The 25,532-nt window shown below is 38.8% G+C and overlaps 2 long non-coding RNA genes across 3 annotated transcripts in view; one reads left to right on the top strand and one right to left on the bottom strand.

The window, feature by feature from the left end:
• LOC147572488 (uncharacterized) overlaps positions 1 to 25,532 on the top strand; it is a 378,016-nt gene that overhangs the window by 225,676 nt on the left and 126,808 nt on the right. The window lies entirely within an intron of this gene.
• LOC147572489 (uncharacterized) overlaps positions 24,195 to 25,532 on the bottom strand; it is a 96,196-nt gene continuing 94,858 nt past the window's right edge. For both annotated transcript variants that reach the window (XR_015245796.1, XR_015245795.1), the window contains one exon: positions 24,195 to 25,207. This is a non-coding gene — a long non-coding RNA (uncharacterized LOC147572489). The remainder of the gene's footprint in view (positions 25,208 to 25,532) is intronic.

Raw genomic sequence — 25,532 nt, 5'->3', positions numbered from 1 at the left:
TCACCTTGAGCCTGGAGGACAAAATTATATTTTGAAACACATGGAAAAGATGTATTTCCTCTTCTGTTTGTGTGTTAGTATCAATTTGCTTTTTCCCACTCTTTCATAAACCCTAGCATAGAGGCCATCTTCAAACCTGAGAATAAGTTTAATGCGAATTTCTGGAAAAAAAAAGTTTTATTTTACATTGAAGTTATAAGCACTGTCAACATTATTATAACCCACATTATACTGAGCTATTAAATAGTAACACCTCTAGGTTTTCTTCATCTTGTTAAAATATAAGAGTAGAGTGAGGTATAAAATATTTACACAGGGGAAATCTGTATTCATTTTGGATTACAATTATGAAAATTCTCTTTCTATCCACTGCTCCCACTGTGACATAGGGCAGGAAAAAGGAGATGTGGAGAAGACTGGAAAAAATAATGGACGCAGTTCACTCAGCTTAGAGAAAAGATGTGGTACTGCATTACTTAGCCAGCAGAACATATTGCCAGGAAACCAATTTCAAAGAAATCAGCTGATAAGTACATAGTACCTCAGGTTCCATTTGGAACTAGAATATATATGTTCATGCATCTTTTAAAAAGCTGGGGGTAAAAATGACCTCTCGTATTGTTATGCCCAGAATTCGTGATCCCCAAAGACCACTAGGGAGCCGAGTCCGATGCAAAAGCAAAGAGCCTTTATTCGAGCTAGCTCGAGCTCAATCCCCTACCTGCACCGACGCAGCGGTGAGATACCAGGGAAAGAGAGCGAGTTTCAAAAGGACAAAGGTTTTATTGGGGCCTGGGGGCAGTTGGTGAGGTAATGGCTATGGCCTCAGCCAATTGGCTGGGGAAGGGTCCTGGGGAAGGGTCCGAGTCGTGTTAGGCAGGTGAGGGGGGGTTACTCAAGGGGAGGAGGTGTGGTCAAGGTGAAGGACACAGAACAAGATGGAGTCGGCTGGCGTAGGCCCGCCCTTTCAGTATCAATACACAGTGAAGTAAACTACAATGACTCTGACCCTCCCTCATTATAATTTTTGAATAACCTCTCCTATAAATCATTCTCAAATTATTTCTGAGCTCCTCAAAGGGGGCCTCACAAACAGCCACCATATGGCCCCTCATTTCCTCCTCTCTCTTGTGTTGCTTCCTGTTGCTGGTGTTTCCGGTCTTCAGCCATCCCCCGCAGCCCCTTTTCTTTGGGCATCTCTTTTCTTGAGGGCATCTCTCAGGAATTGAGAGGGATCCTGCTAAGGGGGCTGTCTCTATAGCCTCTCCCAGATGTGCTGGAATTGTGGATTTGGTTCTGAACAGGTTTACGAAAAAATGCCTCTCTCTCGAATCTCTTGCCTCTTTTTGACCCCCAGGTCCTTGCACAGCATTGTTTGAATGTACAGATTCACGATGCCTTTTCTTTGTAAGACAGCTCCTTCTATTCCATATTTCCCACAAGCAACTCCTAAAACTAACAAAAAACCCAACTCTTTTACTAGGTACAAGCGAAAGTCCAGACACCATCCATTGTTAGTCTCACCCATCCCTGACAATTTCTTTTCCTCTTTGACTAACAAAAATAATATGCAACCTTTGCTTAACCTACCAGTTAACATTCCTAAGACAGAATATTTATTTTCTGCATTTACATTAATGATGACATTATTAATGTAATAGATGAAAATTTTCTTTACATTTATGAAATAGAAGGGCCATTCAGGAGATTAGAAAAAAAAATAGTGTGTTCCAAAATCAAATAGGAAAGTCAGCAACTGGTACAGAAAACCAATTGTGATATTTAGAAACAGTTTTCCCCAACTCTTTGCTGTTCAGTTTCAGCCAAGTCATGCTGTTAAGTGAGGGGGGGGAAACCTTTTTAATAAAATGGAAATAGAGTGTAAAGTAAATAGTACAAGATGTCATTAGCCAAGATCAATGTAGCACACAAAGGAGAATTTCAATTAATCTAGAACTTTTGAAGAATCTAGAGCAGTTGAGACTTTTACTTTTGGTTGCACTGAAGAATTAAGGCCTTTCTGATTACTTCCACATTTTATCTCCAGCTTGACCACTCTTCTAAATACCATATTCATGTATCCAACGGCCAACTCACTGTCTCCACTAGTCAAGTGTCTAAGAGGAATCTCAAACTTCTGTGCCGAGAACTGAACTCCTGATGTCTGTCTCCACCACCATCCCCTCTGTCTCTGTCACACTTCCTTGTCTAAGTTCACGACAACTCCCGTTGTTTTCCTGTTCCTCAGGCCACAAACCTTGGAGTCATCCCTATTCATGCCTCTTTAAGTTTCTCTTTCTCCTTACATAAAACCCATCACTGACCTTGTCAGTTTCATCTTCAAGGTGTGTCCAGAGTCTGGAAATTTTCACTACCTCCATGAGCACTGTCCTTGGACCAAGCCACCATCATCTCTCACCTGAATTATGGTAGTAGTCTCCTAGCCAGGCTGTTGCTTCCACTTTGGGCCCTAAACTAATGTAACTCAGATGCTGTAAGTTTGCTTAAAACCCTCCAATGATGTGCCATTTCTCTCATAGTCAAAGTCAAAGTTCTTTGGAGAACCTGGAAAACCCTCCAGAATATGTTCCCTCACTTTCCTACTATTTGACCTGAACTTAAGTCCTGCCAAATTCAACTTCGTGGATGTCTGACCTGTGCAGTCACACAATGTCCTATAATCAGCAGGTGCCCATGAATGGCTTAACGCTCCACAGTAGATAGTATGAAATTTTTAATAATCTTGAGCAGAGAGCTCTACATTTAAATGTTGCACAGGACCCCCCAGTTAATGTAACCAGTCCTTTCTTCAGCTTCTCTTTTCCTCACTCACATCTCTCAAGCTGACCCCTCATACTGCTGGGAACAATCCAGGCACTCTCTCTTCTTGGAACCTTTGTATTTATTCTTCCCTCTGCTTGGCTTTCTCTTCCCTAGAGTTTTTATGACTTCACCTTCATCAGCTACAATCTTTGTGCTAATGTTAGTTTTTCAGTGAGACTCACTTTGACCACACCATGTATATTGCAGACTGTCTTCCCATTTTTCTTACTCTGATGTATTTTTTTTCATTGTACTTATGACACGTATACACACACACACACACACTATATATATATATGTATATATATATATATATATATAATAATGTTTTTATTTAGTTTTGAGAGAGAGAGAGAGAGCAGGAGAGGGGAGGGGCAGAGAGAGAGGGAGAAACAGAATGCAAAGCAGGTTCCAGGCTCTAAGCATTCAGCACAGAGCCCAATATGAGGCTCAAACTCGTGAACCTCGAGATCATGACCTGAGCCTAAGTTAGATGCTCAACCAGCTAAGCCACCCAGGCACCTCATGACCTTCTTATATTTTTAACATTTTGTTGATTATCTATTATCTATATTTCTCTCTCTTGACTATAATAAGCTTCATGAAGCAAGGATCTTTATTTCTTCACTGTTATAAACTTTGTGCCTGATACATAGTAGGTACTTAATAAACGTTTGCTGAATGAATGAATAAGCATTGGAGATTATCAAAGTTCAAGATATAACGTCTATAGTTAATATGTAGAATATGGAACAATAAGTTTCATACATATAGTTTTCATTACAGAATGTGACTCATTTCATTCACACCAAATCTTTTTGTTGTGTTGATATGCAACTGGTTTGTTCTAATTCAAAAAGGAACATGTCAATTTTATCCACTGAAGTATGAAAGAAATCCAGTGTAGTTTATGTAAAAACGGTCAACTTTAGGCCAATTTTGAAATACAACATATTTTGTGAAGAAATATAAAACAGAAGTTTTTATAACAGAAATATAAAAGCCTAGTAAATTGGGATTCTTCATTAAAAACAAATAAAACAGGGTGCCTGGGTGACTCAGTTGGTTAAGTGTCTGACTTTGGCTCAGGTCATGATCTCATGGCTCGTGGGTTTGAGCCCTGCGTCAGGCTCTGTGCTGACAGCTTAGAGCCTGGAGCCCACTTTGGTTTCTGTCTCTCTGTCTCTCAAAAATAAATAAACATTAAAAAAAATTTTTAAAAAGCAACAAATAAAACAAAGTAATACTCCTCCATTCCTCACATGCCTCCCCCCTGACAAATAAATATGTGTAAGTACACAAGAAGTATTTGGTGGTAAAACTGAAACCTGTTGGTGTTAATGGTTGAGTCTGGACAGAACTGGAGGCAGAAGTTATCAGCCAGATTTGACTTATCTTTACTGAGTTTCATTTCCTTTAAGTGCAGCTCTAAGTACACGGCCCTCTTTGTCTCTTCGCGGCTGTGTTGCAGATGGATACTCTGGTACATCAACACATCTTATCCTGTCTTGAGTCCCGATACAGATGTTTGTCTGTCTGTCTGTCTGTCTGTCTGTCTGTATTTATTTATTTATTTATTTATTTATTTATTTATTTATTTATTTATTTATTTTTCAGATGTTTGTCTTTAAACAGATGGCAGGTTACAAGCAGGTCTCAGATCTTTCTCTCTGGACATTATTGTTGTTTTTCTCTTGAATTATGTTATGAGTTCTACTCTTTGAACCTTTACTATCAGGTGATAATCTTGTTTCCCATTTTCCTGAGAAAATAGAGGCAATTAAAGGAGAATTTCTGCAAATTCCCACTACCTCATCTATTCAACCTCTGGCCTCTGGGCCTACTTATTCTATTTTCTCTGCTGTTACCATGGAGGAATCGACCCTGGTGAAGGCTAGAGCTAACTCTTCCTTTTCTAGAAGGATATTGCTACAGAAATTCTCTTTTCTCTGGAATTTTCTCTCTGCTAATGTGATCTTTTTCATCAGGATGTAAATATGGATTGAGTCTTTAATTTTCTTTTCCTATTAAGAAAAGTTACATTTCTTTATCTCATTACCCCCTTTCAACTACTGCCCTGATTTTTCTCTCTCTTCTGGTAAATTTCCATAATAGCATAAACTGTGGTCACTATCTCTAATTTCTTCATTTCCATTTTATTCTGACTCAAGCTTTTGCTTTCATTATTCCACAGAAACTGCTCTTGTCTATGTCACTGAAATCTTCTGTCATTGAAACCAAGATCTATGCTCAATTCCCTTCTTACCTGAACAAAGAGCAAAATCAGACATGGTTGATTATCACTTCCTCCTTGAAATACGTTTTCACTTGTCTTCCAGGACGAGTCTGGTTTTCCTTTTACTTCACTGGCCATTTTTTTTCATTTCCCATTGCTGGTTCCTCTTCATCTCCTGACTTCTTAAGTTTGGAGGGGTCCTCAAATCTATTCTGTTCGGATTTAATTCTTGAGTCATCTCATTCATCCTTATGGTTTTAATGCCATTCATATGTTGTACATCTCCTAAATTTCCATCTTTCCCTGAATATCTTCCCTTTAACTTGAATGTTTAATTGGTGTTTCAAAATTAGGATGTCCATATTTCCCATCACTCTTACCTTATGTTTGTCAAATTCCTTTTGCTTTCCATGGACATATAAAAATTCCATTTTGTAGGTGCTCCTTTAGAGACAATCTTTAGAGTAAATCTCCATACCTCTCATATCAAGTCTGTAGTACATCCTGTCAGCTTTGTCTTTAAAATATTCAGAATCTGATTCCTTCATATCAATTCCACTGCTACTAACCTGGTGTAAGCTTTCATTTCCCTGTACTTGTATTATATCAATAACCTCTTACCCAAGCTTCCTTTTTTCTCCCCCATCTCATCTCTCACCTTTAGTCTATTCTCAATATAGCAGTCAGAATGAGAATTTTAAAAAGCTGATTATTTACTCCTCTGCTCAAAATCCTCCACTGACTTTGTATTTTATTCATAGCAAAGCCAAAGTCACTATGATGCCCTACAGGGCTGTAAGCAGTCCGACCTTCTATAATGTCTCTAACTTTATGTCCTTCTTGAATACTTCATTCCACTGACATTTCTTCCTTGACTATTATTTTCCCCACTTAGAATAATATTTCTTGAATATCTGGATGACTTGGTCCCTTGCTTCTTTAAAATTTTTTTTTAATGTTTATTTAGTTTTGAGAGAGAGAGAGAGAGAGAGAGAGCATGAGCAGGGGAGGAGCAGAGAGAGAGGGAGACACAGAATCTGAAACAGGCTCCAGGCTCTGAGCTGTGAGCACAGAGCCCGACATAGGGCTCGAACTCACAAACCATGAGATCATGACCTGAGCTGAAGCTGGTCACTCAACCGACTGAGCCGCCCAGGCACCCCATCCCTTACTTCTTTTAAATTTTGTTTATATCTTGGTTTCTCAATGAAGTCTTGCCTGACTATGATATTTATATTGTGACTCTTCAAAACACTTTATTTTCCTTCCCTCCTTTTTTCTCATCTACAGCAATTATAATCACCTAACATTCTATATATTTACTTGTTACTTTTTAAAATTGTTTGCTAACACTAGAATATAATTACCACAAGAACAGGTATTTTTTTCTTTTTGTCTATTGCTGTTCCCCTGGTGCCTGCATGAGTAGGTGTTCAATAAATATTTTTTAAGTAAGTAGGTGTTCAATAAATTTTTTTTTTTTTAATTTTTTTTTCAACGTTTTTTATTTTATTTTTGGGACAGAGAGAGACAGAGCATGAACGGGGGAGGGGCAGAGAGAGAGGGAGACACAGAATCGGAAGCAGGCTCCAGGCTCCGAGCCATCAGCCCAGAGCCTGACGCGGGGCTTGAACTCACGGACCGCGAGATCGTGACCTGGCTGAAGTCGGACGCTTAACCGACTGAGCCACCCAGGCGCCCCAATAAATATTTTTTAAGTAAGTAAAAAGTGGCCTTGTGGTTGTTTAATAATTATTTTATTATAGATATTTTCAGCTTAAGAGTTTGCCTGGGCCAGTAGCAACTCTTTGGTATTGGGCACCCAAAGAGCCCATGCTGAAGAGGAGGACATTCTGACTTTGCTCTCCCTCAGAGTGTGAAATATGAATGAAAGATAAAGGAAAAAGGAAAAATCCTTGTTGTAACTTAACAACCTGTTTTTCTATGATTAAATCTTTCCCATATGTGCAAACACTCAAATTTTCAGATATTTAGTTTAATTATCCTTTCCAAAAACATGAAAATGATAAATCAGAAAGAAAAAACCTAGGGGAATGCATGAATGATACATGTGTTTCCTGTAATCTCTTATGGTATATCCAAGTTAGCATGATTCTAAATGTGTGTGTGTGTGTGTGTGTGGGTATCTCTGCGCATGTGCCTACGTTTTAAATGTACTTGAAACTGCTCAAGAGAAGGGGATTGTCCTTGAGAAATCCCCAGGATTTGTCTTTGAAGCTGAGCACCTGCCTTCCCTCCATGACTCTCCTGATCTTTGACCAGAAGTAAATGGCATAGAGCTCCTGGGAAAGTGACTAATGGTGAGAATCTTTTAGTTCCTGGAATTTTTAAGGACAACTAACTTGATATTTATGGATGACTTTTTTTTTTTTTTTTTTTAAGACACACTCCTTTTAAGGTATGTGAGGAAGAATGGATTCATTATGTTGTCATTCAGCAAATCCCCCAAAGTGTTTCTTCCAGGACCTATTCACTGAAAAGTTTAGTGAGCAGACCTCATATCATCCAATGAAAACACTAGAGGAAAGACAATAGGTGCCTCCAGTAAGTTTTCTGTTTTCTGTGGAAACTGTGTAGGTTGGTCATGTGGAGGTGAATCAAAGGATTTGGCCTTAATCTTTTCTTATCTTGGTTTTGTGATCCCAGGCTGATAACCACATGTGTGAATACTAACCACTTGTTTTTTCCTTGTGTGGTTTCTTTGTCTATGTACCTTCATATTTATAGGAAATATTTTATTAATTTATAGTTCAAAATGAGCTGGTTAGAGTTCATGTTTAGTTACTATTGATGTAAGTTACATTTGCATTTGTATGTAAGTGATATGTTGCTCATACAAATAGAAGTGGACTCCAGAACCCTGTCCATTATCACCAGCCAGGTGTGTAGGGAATTCTGCTGGAGATTTTATAAAATCAAGAGATTTCATTGAGATTGACTACATCCATATTATAAGTCACTTGTAAATGACTAAATAAATAATTTATACATGTTCAATTAGTAATTTGTTTTATTCAAAAACTGTTTATTAGTTCCCATCATGTTTTGGAAATTGTTCTAAATACTAGAAGTGTAGCAGAAAACAAAACAGACAATTTCCTGCCCTCATGGAGCCTACATTCTAGTGGGAATGGTAGTGCAGACCATAAGCAAATACAGAAATTAACAATATAATGCTTAATAGTGACATAAGAGCCATGTGATTTTAAAAAGTGGAGGACAAGGCACTGACAATGTGGAGCTTGGTTGGGATTCTCTTTCTCCCTCTCTCTCTGCCCCTCTCATACTCATGCTCTCTCTCTCAAAATAAATATATAAACATTAAAAAAATAGAAAATATAAAAAGTGAAGAATGCTAGACAAAAGGAGGTGATAAGACACAGCTTGCTTCACGATACTAAATGGACATAGAGTTGTCAGGGATTTATGAAGGAGTTTGATGTAGGATGTGAGAGAAAGAGAGGAGTCATGGATAAACTTTAAGGCTTTTGGCTGAGCAACAGGTGAATGACGGTGGCTCTAAGTGACATGCAGAAGGCTTTGGAAGGAGGAATAGGTTTGGGTAGGTGGGTGGAAGATCAACTGTTCAGTTTGATAAATGTTAAATTTATCATTTAAATTTAAATTTATCATCAAGGCCCCATTAGGTATCCAGGAGAAGAGATTTAACAGAGTTGGATGCAGGAGTCTGGACTGAAGGAGAGAAGTGAGGGCTGGAGATAGAAACGTGGAGGACATTAGTACATAAGCGGGACTTGGTGAGAGCACCTACAAAGTGCAGATAGAGAAGAACCTCAATATTGAGAAATTGGGAAGAAGGGGGTGATTCAGTAAAGAGTCAGAGGAGTGAAGTGAGATTTCATGGAACCAAGTGAAGAAAGTAGATATTTTCATGAGGAGGAGGTCTATATGTGTTAAATGCAGCTGATAGATCAAGTAAGCAAAGGAATGACAAACAACTCCTGGAATTTGAAATGTGAAGATCCTTGGATCGTTATCAAGGTGTGGTAATATGGTTAAGTTTCTAAAAGATTCCCTTTTTTTGCATCCCTATTCTCCATTATCTGTTAATATTTTCCTGTCTTTCTCAGTAGTCAAAGTCCTATGTTCATCTAAGTTGCAACATTATTTCTTTTTCTTTTTCTTTCTTAACTAAATGTTAGGGCTTCTTCCTCTCATGTCATTTCTCAAAATTCAAATTTTAGGCAGTTTATTGTCACACTTCCAAACATTTTTTTCTGGCTCACTCTCTGTGGTCTATGTGTTAAAAATTGTAGGCTAACTTTTGAAAAGCAAATTCAATTTGTCTTTCTACAGTAATATCCTAATAGTATTTTATTTCAAACTTTTTATTATGACCACTTGCCAGTGTTGTTCCAGCTATGTGCTTGTTACTTGGGCTCTTAGTGTTTCAGAAGCACCAGTTTCTCTAGTACAGGTAGATAGGTCTCTTAGTGAATCAACAGTGTTCCAGCTAAATTAGTGATGTGGGTAATATTTCCTAGGGAATGTTCTTTTTTCTTTCCCATCATTTCAGATAATGGCTTGCCTACGTAGTCACTGATTATTCAGTGGGAAAGATGAAATATTATAGTTCTTCAAATGTAGAAGAGGGAAACACATTTAGAAAGGGCAGAAGGTCAACAAATTTGTGTTTAGGGGGAACTACTATTTTTACCAGCACCTTCTCACTAACTGTCTGGAATACAGGAGAGGAATTGGGAAAATTCTGTGTTTTAGTTGGTAGTTGGTAGAACGACTTTGAGGATTTGGGGGTTTATAGCTCATGTTGTATTTTTATATGGGAGCTTTCAGGCCACTGAAATCAGAACACACAGTGTCATTTTTTTTTTTTTTTCTGGGATGGAATTTTGAGAAATGAGAGCTCTTTTCGGTACATGATAAAAAAAGCAGCCACTGCTGTGGGCACCAGTTCTGCCAGAAGTGACAATGCCAGTGGCAACTGGTCATTCTGATTAACCAGCTCAGCTGATATTTTGAGCACTTAATCTGTGCTTAGCATGTATGAGACCTTCTTTGTTAATTTTCTCACTTAATTTTCCTAAAAGCCCATTAAGTAGATATTACTTTTTTTTTAAGTTTATTTATTTATTTTGAGAGAGAGACACTGCAAGTGGCGGAGGGGCAGAGAGAGAGGGAGAGAGAGAGAGAGAGAGAGAGTCCCAAGCAGGCTTCACACTGCCAGTGCAGAGCCTGATGTGGGGCTTGAACCCATGAAACTGCAAGATCATGACCTGAGCCAAAACCAAGAGTCAGATGCTCAACCAACTGAGCCACCCAGGCACCCTAGTAGATATTACTAATGACATTATATAGAAGAAAATTCTAATACTAACCATGTTTAAGTAGTTTTATTAAAGACACACAGGAAGTAAATGATGGATCCCAGACTCTCTGAATTCAAAGTCTATGTCTAACCTCCTGACAACATAAGTGCTAGATAAACAGATGCACATATACAGCTAACCAGCACATAGTCTGATAAATATTGGCAGGAACAGGAATGATCTTTTGTAAAGGCCACAGAAGTATATTTTCTATTGGCTCGTAACAGATTAGCATGAGAGATTATGGCATTCCTGACTTTTGGAGAAACAAGAAAAGGCATAAAATCATAAAAATGATGATGTTTGTAGTTGCATGCTATATATCTCAATGACTAATAAACTAGCTGTTGAAAACCTTTCTAAGGTAGAGTAGCAAGTCTCTGTATTCAAGAATTCATTCATACTCTTTGGCATTGGACATATGTTGGTAGTGATGGAAGTTGGTATTGGCATGCCTACCTAGCAGCTTACCTGAACAATCAGCAGCAGAAGGACAGTTGGAAACATGCCTTAGGAAAGTGCCTCAAAATCCTGGGCTATCGGAGATGCCTGGGTGGCTCAGTCAGTTAAGCATCCATCTTCCACTCAGCTCATGATCTCACAGTTCATGGGTTCAAGCCCCATGTTGGGCTCTGTGCTGACAGCTCAGAGCCTGGAGCCTGCTTTGGATTCTGTGTCTCCCTCTCTCTCTGCTCCTCCCCTGCTCACACTCTGTGTCTCCCACTCTCTCAAAAATAAATAAACATTAAAAAAATTAAAAACAATCCTGGGATATTGAATTATTTAGAGGGCCAAGAGTAGAATATGGAGAAAGAGGGCAGGCAGTAAGGGTAGGGTGTCTTCTCTTCAATTCTGCACTTATTATAAATATCTCTTTTGCCAATATTGATTACTTTTATAATATAACATTAGAAAAGTATTATTAATTGAAGACCTGAAGTCAAGTCAGCAAGAGTATTGTAGAACTACAGTAGAGTATTATAGTTCTCAGAGATCATAAAATCCACTCCAAGTGTATTAAAAATCCAAACCAAGTGCAAACTGACCTTGCAGATTAAAACAAGAAAGAAACATCCAGGTAAAAAATCTCCTTAGCAAAGTACCTCAGTCCAGGCATCAATTTGGGAAACCGGGCTAAATAATGGTAGTTCAGTAATGTGGTTTATTTTATTTTATTTTTTTTTTTTAATTTTTTTTTCAACGTTTTTATTTATTTTTGGGACAGAGAGAGACAGAGCATGAACGGGGGAGGGGCAGAGAGAGAGGGAGACACAGAATCGGAAACAGGCTCCAGGCTCTGAGCCATCAGCCCAGAGCCCGATGCGGGGCTCGAACTCACGGACCGCGAGATCATGACCTGGCTGAAAACCGACTGCGCCACCCAGGCGCCCCAGTAATGTGGTTTAATACTGAACCAAAGGGGTGCCTGGCTGGCTCAGTCAGAAGAGCATGTGACTCTTGATCTCTGGGTCATGAGTTTGAACCCCACTCTGGGTGCAGAGATTACTAAAATAAAAATAAATAAGGGTGCCTGGGTGTTTCAGTCATTGAGTGTCCAACTTTGGTTCAGGTCATGATCTCACCTTAGTTTGTGAGTTCGAGCCCTGCATCGGGGTCTGTGCTGACAGTTTGGAGCCTGGAATTTGCTTCAGATTCTATGTCTCTCCCTGTCTCTGCTCCTCTCTCTCTCTCTCTCTCTCAAAAATAAATAAACATTAAAAGAATCCAAATAAATAAATAAATAAATAAATAAATAAATAAATAAATGCTAGACCAAAACCTTTCCTGGTACAGGATGTAGCATACCTCCTTTCTATGGCAAGAGCTGCCTTAAGGGTAAACAATTCTCATTTTGTAAGTAAAGGCTTATTTATGTTTTACAGAAATGGGAGAACATGGTCTCAAGAGATAGGCAGAATTTTTAGATTATGAGTTTGCAGTGACTCAGATCACCTTTTCTGCATCAGTTTTTCCAGTGGGGTTTCAGATGCAGTCCTGACTCCTGTGCGCTGTCTGCTTGTGTTTTGTTCTGTGCCCCTCTGTTTCCCAGGTTGTCTGTTGAAGATGTTGTGAGGTCTTTGTGTCAGGGAACACAAATGTCCGTTTTGATATTGTGTGCAATACTTTCGTGCCGGGTCCAGCAGTTTTCACATTCTATTGCCCACGAAAGTCACCTGAGAAAATCATTACAAATGCACATTCCAGGACTCCTCTCCAAGGTGCTGTGATTTAGTAATTCCAGAGTGGAGCCCCGGAACATATATATTTTTTTAAAGTTTATTTTGAGAGAGAGAGAGAGTGCATGTGCGAGCTCAAGCAGGGGAAGGCCAGAGAGGGACTGAGTGCATGCACACGTGTGTGAGTGCGCACAAGGGCACACAGGGGAGGTGCAGAGAGAGAGAGAGAGAGAGAGAGAGAGAGAGAATCCCAAGCAGGCTCCATGCTGTCAGCCTGAAGCTCGACTCAGGGCTCCATCTCAGGTACCATGAGATCAAGACCTGAGCCGAAATCAAGAGTCAGATGCTTAACTGACTGAGCCACCCAGGCGCCCCAGAACATATCTTTTTTAAAACCAGTTCTCTCTGGGGATAATGATTATACTTTGGAAAACACTAGGGTCATCAGTAAGAGCTCAAAAGACACATACCAAGTGATTACGGATGCCTGGGGAGTAAATAGAAGAAAGAGCAAAGAAATTCAAGAGATGTGATTTAATTTTGTTTCCTGTAATAATTACTGGCTCTCTTAGTTACACATGCTGTTGAATATTGCTTCTGAAGTGGTAAAGTTCAAAATGTTCGTCAGTGCAAAGTCACCCATTCGCACAGTTAATACTCCTCTTCACTCCCACCCCCATTTGCTTTCTTCACTCTTTCTTCTCTTTCAAATGTCTTTCAAATCTTCTCCGAAATGTCACTTCCTCAGAGACTTTCCCTAACTTCTTTAAACACTTTAAGAACCTGGTCCTTTTCTCAGCCCTCACTATGTTGCAGCACTTACTGCAGCTGTAATTTTTGTAAATACACATACACACAATACACCTACACAAATGTGTGTGTGTGTGTGTGTGTGCGTGTGTAGTCACTTATTGTCTGTCTAACTTTGTTTATTTAATCAGTAACTTACATGCAATGTGTAATACCATTAGCATCTTGTAGGTTTTGGCAACATTTAAGAAATAGATAAAGGGATGAATGAGTGATCCATTTGGCCATCCATATGTTATATGGATAACTTTTTTTAAACATCGATTATGAAAACCAAAGCTTTTGAGAATGCATGTTGTTGTGTAGTTTGTTTTGGTGCGTGCTATTTTATTTGCTTACTCTGTTGATAAGGTAGACATCATTATCCTTTTTTTTTAAGTTTATTTTTATTTTGAGAGAGAGAGAGTGAGAGAGAAAGTGTGCTGTCAGTGCAGAGCCTGACTCGGGGCTCGATTTCATGAACTGTGAGATCATGACCTGAGCCGAAATCAAGAGTCAAACGCTTAACAGAGTCAATTACAAGTAGCAAGTGGCAGTGTCTCACATTTTCTCTCTCCAAATCCAGTGTGAGCTCTTTTATAGTACATTCTAAATGCAAGGTAATCAACCCTGCTATTGCAGGATAGTTGGGAAAATCCATAATGTATACGTTGTGTCTACATTATGCATTTTGGTGCTGCTGACAGTAGGCTGCACAGTGTGGTGCTTCTGTTGACTCTCGGACAAAGCAGTGAAGGGAGACTCTTTCTGCTTTCCTTCTCCTATATACCTAGGATCATGTGGGCAGAGTTTAACCTTTGGTTAGAAAAGTAGAGCAGAATGAGAGGACATACTCAAATAGAATTAATGTTTCTATTAACTAGCAGGCTGTGAGAAGTACTTCTTACTGACACTACCCCAAGTCTACGCTAGATATGTAGTGGTGTGGGTTTCTCATATTCACCTCCGGTGTATGTGAAGAAAATAATTGATTCATTCTTCACAACTGACAGAACAACATTCAGACGAAATTGTTAACCTCTGTCAACTTGTTTATCACAATACTCTATGCATGCACTGTGATGAGTTTTGAAACAGAGTAGTTTTCTAGGTCATTTGTGAACATCTCTAAGGGAACTAAAATTTCTAGTTATGATAATTTCTGTGTATTATATGGCCTCGAATAAGAATTCTTGATTAAAATATTTAACAAAACACAATGTTACCAAAGCCTCTATTAGTCTTTCTGTTTAGAGTTTTGTTTTGTAAATGTTATTTTTTACAAAATTTTTTGGGGGCGCCTGGGTGGCGCAGTCGGTTAAGCGTCCGACTTCAGCCAGGTCACGATCTCGCGGTCCTTGAGTTCGAGCCCCGCGTCAGGCTCTGGGCTGATGGCTCGGAGCCTGGAGCCTGTTTCCGATTCTGTGTCTCCCTCTCTCTCTGCCCCTCCCCCGTTCATGCTCTGTCTCTCTCTGTCCCAAAAATAAATAAAAAACGTTGAAAAAAAAATTAAAAAAAAAAAAAGAAAATTTTTTGTTTGGCATGGTCATGAGGAAATGAGTAGGGGTCTTTCAAGGTCTTCGATCTACTACAGTAGTCTACATTAAAAACAAGATTGAAAAGCAATACTACAAACTAATGTTACGTTATTACATATGGATTTCATTTCTCTTCCGGTGGTTAAAGGTTGAATTTTATAGCCAAATAAATTTCATGTGATGCATCCATGTGATTTAATATTAAATCCAAGAAAGAGTATTCTGATCCCAGTTCAGCACACTGATTCTGAATATAAAGTACCATATAAAAGCACCCACTTTTTTAGCAGGTAAGAGTAAGAATTGAAGAAATTACTCCAGAGCAAACTTATGAAGTTCTGGACCAGTTCAGAAAAGATGACATACATTCAAATTTAACCCTGTCCCTGGGTGAATTAGGGTCTGTGATCATGCAAATATGAACTCTGGTGCATGGCCCCACCTGGTTTCTGACTAGATGTATGGCAATCATTTTAGAGCTATAAAACTGACTTTATGAAATCATACAGTTAAGAGGGAAAGTTTGGTTGATCTTAATCATAAACTAGTCAGGCAGCTACCTGGCTACCTATCTGTGTGATGTTGCAGTATCTATGTAATAAATCAAAATGAAGTGTCAGGGCGCCTGGGTGGCTCAGTCAGTTAAGCCTCCAACTTCGGCTCGGGTCATGATCCTGCATGAGTTCAAGCCCCACTTCGGGCTCTGTGCTGACAGCTCAGAGCCTGGAGCCTGCTTCAGATTCTGTGTCTCCCTCTCTCTCTACCCCTCCTCCACTCTCTGTCAAAAATAAAAACAAACAAAATGAAGTGTCAGGTCACTGAGTTCTCCAATTTTCAGTTTCTCCAATTGGCAGAATGAATCTTGGTTTTACTCCTGCCAAAAGAGCCAATTCCAAGCATGGATATTGAACAAACTTGTCCTCACATTGATCCACCTTGGTTTGGTATTTTGATGAATTATACACAGGAAATGGCCCAGTGCAAAAAAAGCCACCCCACTAGCTCTGAAGCCAGTCAGCTGAGAGTCACTCTGGGTAGGCAGTTCAGTGCACTGATTCTAAATATAAAGCATCATATAGCACTATTTAATGGGGTACAAGATGGGCTTTATTGCCTACATATTTAAACCCATGCCAAGAATGTTACAAAGAATCACAGAGGGAAACACAGTAAAACATGAATTCTGAAATATGAGAAACAATTGTTGATTTGAAAACCAGAAAATTCCAAAGCAGTGAAGATATTCTACTCAGTAAATGTAACAAATCTGTTTTTAATATTAAGTGGCATATACTCTACCCTAATAGAAAGTTTCTTCACAGCTTACTAAATACATACTGAAAATATGACTTAAAGAATATATGCACTTGAAAAAATGCCATATTATGAACCAAATGGGGCTCTCACGCTTCTCCTAACATACCTGGTCTTAACTTGGACTCCTGGTTTTTACCCTAAACATAATTTCCAGGTTTATTACATTACTTCGCTGATGAAAAAAAAATTCAATGGCTCAACATTACCATGGAAGGGGGCTTGAACTCCTTGGGTTTGCATTTATGTTCTGATTTCAACCTACATTCTCAGCCCTGGCTCCACTCTTCTCCCAGGCTATCTCTGCACAGCCAAATGAATCCAACCCCTATTTCCTTAACTTCCCTAGAGTTTTCCTACTCTGTGCCTTTGTTCCACTTCCGGTTTTCTCTTACAACACCTCATTCTTACATTTTATCCTTTCCAAAGCTCACACCAAGTACAATTTCTCTCTAGATTGCTTTACCTCAAAGATACTGTTATCTAACTGTGTACATATCTCTGATTACCAACATCAGTCATTTAGCAATATATTGCATGTTGCCTTGTTTGGCTCTTCCTTTTTGCACTTAAAGTTTCTTCCCCCAATTGGATTGCAAATTCCTGAGCATCAGAAGCATATTTTACATGTCTTTTTTATCTCTACAGCATCTACGAGAGTGCCAAGCAAATAGCAGGTATTCAGAATATAATTTCTTCTATAATCATTTTGGAAGTTTAATTTAAATAAAAAATTGCTGAATCATTTTCCCCCACCGGCCATAAGATTGTAATTTTAGATCTGAGATTCCGTTTGAGCCCAACATCTTTGACTTTGTTATAAACTTTAACAGGTAGAGTCTGTATAATCAGTCAACAGAAACATGTCCTAAATTAATGTGGGTGACCTGACTAAGTTCCTTTGCTGTATCTTGTACAAGTTTTATGTGCTGCATCAAGAAAAGCAAACGACTGCTGAAATGAGTAATACAGAGCTTCACTGGTTAGTCAATCTTCCTATTCCGGAAGCGAAGACTTCCACGCAAGGCTCGGTTACATCCGCACCCTGCAAAAGGAAGTTTTGGGCAGTGTCTGCAGTCTGTGTTCAGCATGCGTGTCCCACACAACCACATGGTCCTTATAAAACCACCTATATCCGTTCTCATACACCATGTCTCGCCGTTGTGTTAATCATTGGTGACAGCTGCACTTTTTTTTTAAACTTCTGTGCTCTTTTGTGGCAATGTGGACGTGGTGGGTAGTGAGTAAGGAATGCCACTTTAAAGGGGATCATCTCCTGTATCACTTTTATATACCATCAAAAAGAGTTACTTTGTTACATATCCACTTCCTTACTTTAGACTTGGAGTTCTTGGAAGGGAGGAATTGTTTCTTATTTCTTTCTCATCTCCAGCACAGGGCCTGAAAAATTGCAGGTGTTCAGTGAATGTTTATTGGATAAATGTTCGAGGAAGGAATAAAGGGATCGAGTTAGTGTCCATAGGAGGTGGAAGAAATTGATAGCAGCCCCACAGGCAGTGAATCAATTCACAAATGTTTGCCAAGCTCCTGTTTGTGAGCTGTGAACCTCAGAGTACAAAGGGAAATATGATAGAACGGTCATTAAAGCTCACTTTTTACCCAATTTAAAATGAAAGCAAGTGGAAAGAGGAAGTAGGGGGAAAAGAATTGTTTATTCTCCCCTAATTCCTTTACTGAGTGCAGACCTTGTACAGTAAGCTGTATGGAATGCTTTGAATGCTTGTTTCTTCACTTTATGCGTTATTATAGAAAGCACAAACAGGTTTGTTTAGCCTTCTTACGTTTTAAAAAATAGAAAAACTTACATCAATATTGACACGTATGTCTATTCTTGAAAAGTATCGAGCAACAGCGAGGACTTCTGCACAGCCATACTTGTCTCTGAACGGCTGCCACTGACAAACAGGACACACGGACACTATTGCGGTCAGTCACTGTATATGTATGTTTGAGACACGTAGAGCTATACAATTGGAGTTGGCATCACACGTGGGCGTTCCAGAAGTACTGATTAAGTTAGGATGGGAGGGGGGCATAGACGGTAACACATCAGCTGATTTTTAAGTAAGTTATGTACTTGAGGTAGGTATAATGGAAAAGACATTGAATTAAGAATTTTTTGTAAACAAAATTTGTCCCTGCTTAGCTGTGTCTATGTCTTGACACATTCTGGAACTTATTCTCTTCATTTGTTAAATGATGTCACTTGGTCACTAAAACTGCTCTCAGTTTTACATTTTCTGATACTTTAGTTAACTATCCAATGGAAGTAGAGTACAACACGTGTAGGGAGAGAAAGAAGTAGAACTCAGAGGAAGCAAACTGACATCTAGTCCCTATTTCCCAGCTACTTTTTTGCATTGTATCTTTTTTTTTAATTGTTTAATGTTTGTTTATTTTTGAGAGAGAGACACACAGAATGCCAGCAGGGGAGGGGCAGAGAGAGAGAGAGGGAGACCCAGAATCCAAAGTAGGCTCCAGGCTCTGAGCTGTCAGCACAGAGATCAATGTGGGGGTTGAACCCACAAACCGTGAGAAGGACGCTAAACCCACTGAGCCACCCACACGCCCCAACTGCATCATCTCTTTTATTTATTTTTTTTTAATTTATTTTTTTTTTTTTAACGTTTATTTATTCTTGAGACAGAGAGAGACAGAGCATGAACGAGGGAGGGGCAGAGAGAGAGGGAGACACAGAATCGGAAGCAGGCTCCAGGTTCTGAGCCATCAGCCCAGAGCCTGATGCGGGGCTCGAACTCACAGACCGCGAGATCGTGACCCGGGCTGAAGTCGTCCGCTCAACCGACTGAGCCACCCAGGCGCCCCGCATCGTCTCTTTTAATCGTCACTAACGTATCATGAGGTAGTTGTATTATCTCCATGATATGGGTAAAAAACAAGGATTTGGAGTTCAAGAGCACACTGTAGAGGCAAAAAACGTGTCCTGGTTTCTTTGATCTTAAACTTTGGTTGCTTCCAACTGGCCCTGTTGATTTGGGTGCCTTTTCTTCCTTAGAAAATTGGATTGGTGATGTAAGAGCTTTACACCAACTCTGAATTATATGGTTAGATTTAGAATGCTGTGAAATCTTTTTTTTTTTTTTTTTTTAATTTTTTTTTTTCAACGTTTATTTATTTTTGGGACAGATAGAGACAGAGCATGAACGGGGGAGGGGCAGAGAGAGAGGGAGACACAGAATCGGAAACAGGCTCCAGGCTCTGAGCCATCAGCCCAGAGCCTGACGCGGGGCTGGAACTCACCGACCGTGAGATCGTGACCTGGCTGAAGTCGGACGCTTAACCGACTGCGCCACCCAGGCGCCCCTAGAATGCTGTGAAATCTTAAATGATATGACAGATATAAAGCACCTGGCATGAAACCAGGTACATAATAGACAATAAATAGAAATCCCATCCCTTTTTGATTGCCTTAAAATATCATTATATTTGCATATTTGAGTGAATTCACAACCTTAAACACTTAAAGATTGAAAAAGTTTATAGCAATAAAATATGAGTTCTTTTCTTTATAGATAGTAAAATGTTCACTTATAGCCATATGTATGTATCTACAAGAGTGGATCTATCTGTAGACATATCCCCTTTGAATTGAGTTGGGAGCATAGCTTACTTAAGTTAAGTAATATGGTTACTATTTCATAGTCATTGTCAGGAATCAACCTCGTTCATACGTATATCAGAAGGAATTACCATAACAAAGAAAATCTAATGTAAATCTTGGCATGGTGGTTACTAAATGTATTTGTGAAGAGTAATATAACAAATCTCTTTTTGTTTCCAAGGTGCTAACACAGACTGAAATAACAAACTTTTCTGTTCTTGGAAACCAGAAATGTCTTGGGGAATCCTGGAAAAACAAAAAAAAATCTCTGTAAGCTGATCAAGCCCAAACTGTTGCCAAATAAAATTAACTCAAATAACACCAGCTCAACCCTATCATTTAGCCTATTTTGGGAATCACGAAACATATATTTTATTTTATTCTGGCAGCCACATAGCCAAGTGAATTAATTACTAGTGGTTAATAAAAATACTCAGAAACAGAAAAAAAAAAGTTTCGTATTTCATGATAATGAATAAACTTGAATTGATGATAGGCTCTGGGATGAAATGGGAAGAAAAAGGCAAATAGAAAAGATTACTTTAATTGGTTTGATGTCCAGTGTGTGGTCCTACTTCCATATTGAGAAGGGTCTGAACCAGCCCAAGAGCCAAGCTCCCTGCTTTGAGGAGCAGTATGGGAGTGGCAGTCAGCAGCTTACTTTATACTGAAAGCAGCCTGTACAGAATAAATTCAAAAACAAGAGGCCTCTTGTTGTCATCACCTGCTTCTATTTTTTTGTCCTATAATGTAAGAAGAGTTCTTAAAATTTATAAATGACAAATATCAAGAAAATGAACTTTTTCTATAACTTTAAATAATTTAAAATTAGATAGCATCAAATTTGATAATACTTCACCTCTGTGCCTGTATGTTAATGCTTAGAGAGAAATGCATATGGCTTTATTTTTGTATTTCATTTAGCCTGAAAGTAAAATGAAGTTAGCTATATTTCTTCTTCCCTTTCTCCTTCTCCTCCTCCTCCTCCACCTTCTCCTCCACCTTCTTCTTCTTCTTCTTCTTCTTCTTCTTCTTCTTCTTCTTCTTCTTCTTCTTCTTCATCTTCATTTCTTAAATCTATTGAAGCCCCATGATCAATGCAAAACCACCCCTGTCCCCTCCACCCACCCACCAACACACATACATATATACAGACTTCTTTTTCCTTTTGGAAAATATGTGTGTTAACTGAACTAGAGATCTAAAATATTTTACTATTCAAACAAGAGTATTTCTCACACAGTATGGGTATCACAAAGCTTTTGAACTAATTTTTTTTACTCCTATAATTTCTATAATTCTTCACTTTACAAGCCTGATATGGTCACAAACTAGAGAACTGTAGAAGCTTATTGTAAACAGGGTCAAAGAGACTTAAAAAAATGAATTTTGGCAGTTAATTGTTAGATTCACCCTCCCACACATCAACTCTGTGGCCACGTTTGACCGTTGTCAGCTTTCCCATTCACAGTGTTCTAAGATAGGGAGACAAAAAAGCAGATTTCTCAAGTTCAGATAAGAAAGTTGATCCTGACAGCACAATGATGAATTCTGTTCAGAGAAAATGCTATTGCAAGTGGCTCTTTCTAGACTAACCATTAAGAAGTAGAGTTGTTCCCTCTACCTCCTCCATTCTTATCATTCAAGCAAAATACAAATTGAGAAAGTAGGAATATGGAGTGTAGAAGATTAATGTTCTTTATTTTGTAAAACGGTAAGATTTTACTTAAAAGTAATAGGTTACAGACAAATAATATGGAGAATGGCTGAAGGCCTGTCCTGTTGAAAGAACTATTAAATGCTCTCCTGGTAGAAAAGAGAGTCTCCAAGCCTGGCATGCTTCCTTTGGGAATTGTGATTATTCTGCAGCTTTGGAAATGAGGAAAGCCCCAGCTGTGGGAAGTGGTTTCTCTTCCTTTTCCCCATGGGTGGTTCTGGGGGAAGAGAATCTGGAAATCCAGCATTAAAGACATTTAAGCTACACATTTCCCCAAATCAGTATTTCCTCAATGCATCACATTGTGGGTGGGTGGAGGGAAGGTTATTTTCTACATCAGTTCTAGCATGTAGGGAAAAGGTCTGGAAATAAAAATTACTGACAGATTAGAGATAGAAGAAGGGAATGCAAATTTGTTGAGTACTTCATTTGTGTCACACACCAATCTATTACCATAGTGTCTTATTTACTTCTTATTATTTGTTTGTTTGTTTACTTTAGAGAGAGAGAGAGAGAGACCAAGAGCAGGGGAGGGGCAGAGGGAGAGAGAGAATCTGAAGCAGGATCCATGCCCAGTGTGGAGCCTGAGGCAGGGCTCATCCTAGAACCTTGAGATCATGACCTGAACCGAAATCAAGAGTCTGATGCTCAACTGACTGAGCCAGCCATTTGCCCCAAGACTGTATAATTCCAGACTTGCGCGGGTGGGATTGAACCACCAGCATTTCAGTTCACAGCCCAATTCGCTAGCCAATTGCAACTGCACCACAGAGACTACCCTCCAGCTTACTTTTTAGATGAGGAATGAGACTCAGAGAGATTAGGCAACTTGACCGAGTTTGCGTGGCTAGAATAAGCAGAATCAGGATTCGAACTAGGATCTGTCAGCTCCCAAAGCCTGCACACAACCTCTCCACTTCATTACTCTGAACATCCAAGAGCTGAGAAGCAAAGCCTTTATAAACGATCATCTTTCCTGGTTAAAACAATCAAATAAGCAAATGAACAAATCTTGTTTATATTGTTTCACTTTGTATAATAGCTTGCTTAGAAAGAGATAAAAAGCAAGGCTTTCCCAATAGGGCTGCTTCTGTCTTTTGCTTCTTGAAGTCATTCTTAGAGTGCAGGGTATCTGGGATGGCTCAAAAGGTCCTAGAAGAACAAGTGTCATAGATATAGCTTTGCTAACCAAGGCTGTCAGGTGACGGCCAGTCTGAAAGTATACCTGGGGTGATTATACACTCATACACATACACATATGTGTATTTATAAATTGCATGATTATATTATATATAAGTTATTTAGTGATCTTTGGATTTAAAAATACCTTAATAAAAACTCTGGTTTTGAGTCTAGGATCCTATTCTGGGTAGTAATAAATAACTGAATTTGATTTTGAGGATAGTTGTGAACTGTTCTTCTTAAACTTCAGTGTTCCTAAGAATCACCTGCAAGGTTGTTAAAACACAGATTCTTGGGCTACCTCCCAAGATGCTGGTCCAGGATGTCTGCAAATGGCACCTAAGGTTTGCATAGCCATCAAGCTCTCACTTGTGCTGATGCTCTGGTCCAGGGGGCCACACTTGGAATAAGTCTGGCTGGGAACTTGAACAAGACAGTAGAAAAATAGGGAGAAATTCTGAACATTTTCTTTCTGGTATTCAGGCTTAAGCCAGCTGCAGGCATAAGACTGGAATTCATTCTTTTTCTCTGATAATTTCTTGATTCAATTCAGTTCAATTTAGGATATATTTTTGAGCATCTTCTCTGTTTCAAACATGGTGCCATGGGCTGTGAATGAAATTTAATCTTAATGACTTTAACAAAATAGTTGCTAAAAGCTTTCATATTGTTCTAAGCTAGAGTTTAAGAAACAAATGATTTATTCCCCACCCCCCCACCTTTTTTTAGAAAATACTTTTAATGTTTTCCAGACTTTTTCTCCTAACTGAGCAGTTAACAATTTGATGATAGAGTCAAGAATCCAAACATTTCTTGCTATGCTCACCCTTGTCTAAGCCACCATCTCGCCTATTGCAATGATGGCTTCCTAATTGCTTTCTCCACATCGGTGTTGTTCTCCCTGCGACACACTAGCCACGAAATACTCCACCATAAACAGATAATTGCACTTTCCCGGTAACAATCCTCCAGTGTTCTCACTTCACTAACAGTAAAGACAGTCATTAGAAGCATGGGCAAGCCCATGTCCACCTATGCCCTCAACTCTATGACTTCATCTCCCGTTACTCTCCTCTCTCTCTTCTAGGTGCACAGCTCGCCTTGTTATTTCTTAAACATACGAGGCATTTTCTGCCCTGGGAAGTGCTGCTCATGTTGTTCCTTCTACATGGAATGCTGTTCCTCCAAATATTTACATGGCTTCCTTCCTTATCACCCAAATCTTAGCTCAAATACCATCTGTTTAGTGAGGCTCTCTCTGACCACCTAATTTAAATAATAACCCCCCTGCACATAATTTCTACTTACTTTCCCTGTGTTATGCTTCTCCTTAGTATTTCTCAACATATAGCATATTATATATTTTTATGTTTTTTATCAATTGCCTGTTTCCATATAATATATACTTAAGGTTTTTTTTAAGTTTATTTATTTACTTTGAGAGAAACAGAGACAGAATAAGTGAGGGAGGGGCAGAGAGCAAGGGAGAGAGAGAGAATCTCAAGCAGGCTCTGCACTGCCAGCTCAGAGCCTGATGTGGGGCTTGAACTCATGAAACTGTGAGATCGTGACCTGAGCCGAAACCAAGAGTCAGATGTTTAACAGACTGAGCCACCCAGGTGCCCCCTATGTGATACTGTTTTAAAAACATTTACATTATTAGCACAAAACTAGAAGTACTGCAGACAGTCATCAAGCTTTACATGTCTCTTTGTGTATGAATCCAGGTTGAGTTTTCTTACTTCTGGAAGCTTTTCCTCACCCAGCCCATTTTCATTTCTCATATATACAGTGGGTGCTTAATTGTTCTTATGTGTGTATACTATTTCATGTAATCTTCAAGTGTATGTACAGATGCTATGTATGTGCTATTGAAATTTACTCAATATATGGAATGGCCTCTACTGGATTGAAGATGAAGTAGTACTTTTAAACAATTATAATTGTTATCTTTGTTTAGAAACTCAAAGGAAAAACCCTAATTAGAGGTGATGATTGATATAAAAAATCAATAAATATAGTACCAACTTTTATCCTGATTTTTAAAAGCCATTTGGAGAGATAAATGGTTATGAGTAAGAATTTAGAGGATGAAAATGAAATTCAAAAAAAATTTTTGATTTTATGTAATTGCCATTTCTACATTTCTTCTTCTTCTCCTTCCCCTTCTTCTCTTCCTTCTCCTTCTACTTCTCCTCTGCTTTCTGCTCTTCATTTTCTTCTTTCTTCTACCATTTCTGTCTTCTTCCGACTGTACATAGTCTTAATTTTGTTTTATTTTTAAAACAAATATTCATCCTTTCTCCTTAGGAAAAAAATTTCACAATTAATTTAATGCTTCCAGAGAGCTAATATCAAAGTCATGGATCTGTTGGATGGGCAGGCTAATCCTGGGTGGATGGAGAGGATTAACTTTTTCCTGGGCAAAAAAAAAAAAAAAGAATAGCTGATTATTCATTAATTAAATCATATATATCTAGGCTGTCTTACATCTTTTGGGAGACACAGAAAAATATTAAAACATGATCTTAGCCTATGAAGAATTTATAATCTAACTGGGAAATGTGAACTAATTAGTTAGCTATATATGATAGCAGGTGGATATAATTAATGTGTTAAACTTTAACTGTATTGATATTAAAATGATGACATCAATTATGACTTTCACTTAAGTGAAAGTTCCCTGTGTTATCCAAGTATTGCCTTTAATGTGCCTAATCAGGCTGAATGGATCACCAAACGGA

The sequence above is a fragment of the Puma concolor genome, chromosome E4 (genome assembly GCF_028749965.1).
Source record: "Puma concolor isolate L17-30 chromosome E4, mPumCon1.1.hap2, whole genome shotgun sequence".
In the NCBI taxonomy this organism is placed as follows: domain Eukaryota; kingdom Metazoa; phylum Chordata; class Mammalia; order Carnivora; family Felidae; genus Puma; species Puma concolor.
The sequence above is the reverse complement of the archived record's forward strand: the minus strand, read 5'-3'. Positions and strand labels throughout refer to the sequence as shown.